Source organism: Carassius auratus, unplaced genomic scaffold, assembly GCF_003368295.1.
Source record: "Carassius auratus strain Wakin unplaced genomic scaffold, ASM336829v1 scaf_tig00022259, whole genome shotgun sequence".
NCBI classification, from domain to species: domain Eukaryota; kingdom Metazoa; phylum Chordata; class Actinopteri; order Cypriniformes; family Cyprinidae; genus Carassius; species Carassius auratus.
The window spans coordinates 26,051-30,571 of NW_020525173.1; positions in this window are offsets into that span (position 1 = coordinate 26,051).

Here is a 4,521-nt window from a genome sequence, read left to right on the forward strand (position 1 = left end):
ATATTTAAGATAGGAAAGTGTCTGTTTAATTGTAAAAATATTTATTCATGCATTCACAATACATTTATTTATTTATTATTTAAAAATCTGTTTTTTTTTTATTTGATCTTTGTATTATATTTTAATCATGTATTTATTCGTTTGTTTAAGTAGTTTATTAAGTTATTTATTTCTAAATTTTAGTAAATAATGTGCATCAAATCACTTGCTGCATCTGGAGCTTCCAGATCAGACTCCTCGGATTATAATGAAAATGGTTCTGCTTTGGGCCACGTTTTAAATGGTATCTTTTCTGCCCCCTTGTGGCAGTGTTGTACATTGCCGCAAATGAATGACTGAAACAACCAGCAAGAACACCCTAGCACCCACAGAACACACTTAAAACCCCTTTAGAACACATTAGGAAACACAATGTAATCAAATCTCTCTCTTTTCTTAAGAAATAATCACTAGGCTGGATCATATAATGAATGGTGCATTATAGAGTTTTGAGATTAGTTTTAAGATGCATTAAAACGTCCTCAACATTAGGGGGCGATAGATTGTCATATATGAGATGCACCGGGTCCTAAAGACTCCTGATGTTTCAGTCTGTGAAGCTGCTATTGACATGAACTACAGATGATTGCATGATTTCTCTCTCTCTCCCTCTCTCTCTCTCTCTCTCTCTCTCTCTCTCTCTCTCTCTCTCTCTCTGTCTGTGTGTGTGTGTGTGTGTGCATATCTTAATATACATGTATTCCTGAAGTTGACATACTTAAAACATCTCGTTTGATAATGTCATCAAAGTGTTTATGTAAATAAATTGTGATATAATCTAATTTATAGTAATTGCTTTTTTTGTGTGAAATAAATAACATATTAGTTCACTTATACTTTGATATTTATTGTAGCTCTAAATGAACGCTATTTTTCATCTACATGGTATTTGCTATTTGCTAAATAGCAGGAAATTTTATATTGTTCAATCTGTTTATTTTTTTATTGTTTTTTTTATAAAAATTAATTAATTAATTAACTCACCTGCACAAAACAGATTCTGTGTGCCTTAAAATGAATAAAAACAGTCAAATGCAGACTCAGTCATTAAAAACTTGCAGTAATTAAATATGTTAAATGAGTCAAATATCACTCATGTATTTAATCCTATTTTATTGAACAGTGTTTTAGCTTCTGACCTTCGATGATCCAGTTAATTCAGTTAATTTTTGTTATTGCTGAATGGTGTTGAACTTTCTTCTCCTGCGTCATATTCTTCATGTGACTAGTTTGAGCGTCGCCCTCTACTGTACAGACGTGAGTTTACACTTCCTTCAGCCTGAGGCGCATTCAGTTCACTTTAGATGTGAAAGGGCTTTTTTAATTGTAATATAATATATTTCTATATTAGAAACAAGCAAGCAAGCCCTGTCTAGATTTAAAAAGTAACTCAAAACTAACATAATGCATTATTTTCCATAAAAAGTATCTTAGTAACGTAATTAGTTACTTTTTATAGGGTGTAACCCAACTTTATAATGCATTAGCTGCTTTTAAAAGTGACTTTGTGACTTGGATATAATTATTTATTGATTTTTTATTTTTTATTTTTTTATTTTTTTACAAATTCTATTTAATATTTGAATAAAATGGTTTCATGAATTGATTAATTTATTTGGATTTTAGATTGAGATATAACCAGTTAGAGAGTTTTGTTAGAGAGTATTTTTTTTTCTCAGTAGTGTTGACCCATACAAGTTCTAGTTTGAAATTAGAAACATCTTAATGATGGATTCATTTAATTTTTATTTATTTATTACAAGACATTAACTGATGGACTGGAATGCTGTGGATTACTTGTGGATTATTGTGATGTTTTTATCAGCTGTTTGGACTCTCATTCTGACGGCACCCATTCACTTCCATTGGTGAGCAAGTGATGTACTGCTACTTTTCTCCAAATCTGATGAAGAAACAAACTCATCTTCATCTTGGATGGCCCAAAGGTGAGTACATTTCAGTATACTGTATGTTAATTTTTGATAAACTATTCCTTTATTGCATCTTTGAGTTAGTAGAAGTGACAGTGAGTTTCCCATGAATTAGAAACACTCCCGTCTCAAACCGTTCTAGCGCTTTCTTTCTGTCCTGTTTTTCTTTTGCCAGATTCTTTTATGCAAGCGGTCTCCTACTGTGTCTTTAGGAGCCCAGCACAGCCGTTAACTGAGCACGACATGCTCCAACTCATAATTAACAGCGTTCCCGTCACAGTTAAGACGAGGTGATGCTAAACGAGAGAGACGGAGCAGCTTCCTCCGTGAGTCCAGAGCCGTGACCTGTGCAAGGGATGTGGAGAGATTTGGGGACAAGGGGCAAGAAAAACATCTCTGAGTTCCTCTTTATTGATGCTAAACGTTTCAAAATCACAATGTGGAACAATAAGTTTGGACAAGATCTTGCCGTTTTCCCTGTTTCTGAGAAAGGCATGTGTGTAATTAGATGCTCAGAGAGATTTAATTGTCTGTAAACATCTTTTATAATGTGCCGCTGCTCCAGAAGATGCCAGAGATCCCTACTGCATATTTCATAACATAAATTATATGCATAAGCTACCGTATTGGCAACTGACCCCTTAATTGGTCAAAACCGAATTAAAAAATTTGACTAAAAAATACTCACTAATAAAACATCCAGTTTAAATCTCAATCAAAAATCATCGAAAAAAAAAACCCTTTAAAATATGTTTACATAATATTTGTTGCTTTGTAGCCTTATTTACATTTATGAAAAATATATTTACATTTTGTGATTTTTAAATACAACAAAATTTTATAGTGTAATACATTTTAATTGATTATTGTTTCTGCACTGCAGTAATGAAAATGGGATGGTTTTTGCATTATGACATTTATTATATTATTATTAGTGCAAAATGACAAGAACCAAATAAGTTAAATATTAAGAAAAATACTCAAAATATGAATATAAAAAATCTAAACTGATTATCAGTCTTTCTCTCTACAGATTTTTCCATGCAGAAATCTTAGTAGTCCTAAAAATAATCAAATTTATTTAGTAAACTGTATTACTTTTTGGGGTGAAATATATAACCCTGACTTGTTCTTGAGAGGACATCAGATTCATTATAATCTTTTGTCAAGAATAATGATTAATATTTGTGCATTTTCATGGAAAATAAGCTGGAGATTGAAGATAACTATATACAGCCCTGGTATATAAAAATAAATAATTAATGAGTTAAATTTCAGGAAAATTATTACAAATATTTACAACAAAATGTCAAAACTTCTTATTCCCCAACAAGCCTCACCATCTCGATAGTCCCAAAATAATCTGAATTTAATGACCTGGATATGTTCTTGAGATTAATTATAACCTTTCATTATAATAACCCCAAGAAGAAATTAATAATAACTTACATTTGTACCATTTTTAATACTATTAAGATTTTTGCATGGCACATTTGTAGAGAAAAAGACTGACATTTATACACATTTGGAATATTTTTCCTGATATTTCTCTCATACATGATTTATTTTTATACATCAGATCTGTATCTGGTTATCTTCAATCTCTGCCTTTTCCAGAAAATGCACCAATTCCAATCATTAATATTGAAGTATAAATATCAGTCTTATTCCCCAACAAATCTTGATCGAACAGTCGTAAAATAATTAGAATTTAATAAACATAAAAATGAAATACTGCAAAGCTCTTATAAAAGGCTCATGCGCAGCAGTCTGGACAGCAAGACCATGATCAAATGCTGAAGTCTCAGATGTTTCTCCTGAGAATAAGACTCCAGTAATCTCATGTGAGTATCTCAACAACCTCAATATGCTCCAGGGTCATTTCTTAGCCCTATTCTATTGCCCAAATTTGCTGTTTTTATCTCTCCTGAAGAAACATCTGAGATGAAATGGAAACCTTGAGATCTGTATTAAATCCCAGTTATAAACGAGCGACAGTCTGCGCAGTAAAACTGTGCTCCGGGAGAGCGGTGTGTGCGCTTTGTTCTCCTAAATGAGCATCATTGAGTCGCTGGGAAGAAAAACACTCTTCCTAAAGCATCAGTATGCAGAGAACGCCTGAACACACAGAGAATGAGCAGGAGAAAGGAGTGAATGAGGAACCGCTTCAATTCACAGACAAACTTGAGTTAAGGGGGAAAAAAACATCCAAATTGTAATCAATAATCAATTTTACAGAAATTAGTTTAAGGTAATACTAAGAGGGTGTTTAGAGTGCTTTGGGTTCACTGTTTGTTTAACAAAATGCAACTAAAAATACTGATAAAAAAAGAAGAAAAAAAAAGAAACTGAGTGCACTTTTCAAATAAAAATTAAATATTGCAATAGAAATGATCCTGCTTTTGACTAGTATCCCATGCTCCTCTCTGGGGGATCATTCTGAGCCCCGTTTATTCAGCTCCTGAGAGGCTGGTGGGATCAGGGTGGTCTTTTGAGATGGAGCCAGAATGCTTGGTTTCTCTGGTGTTCTTCAGCTGAGAGAAACACAAAG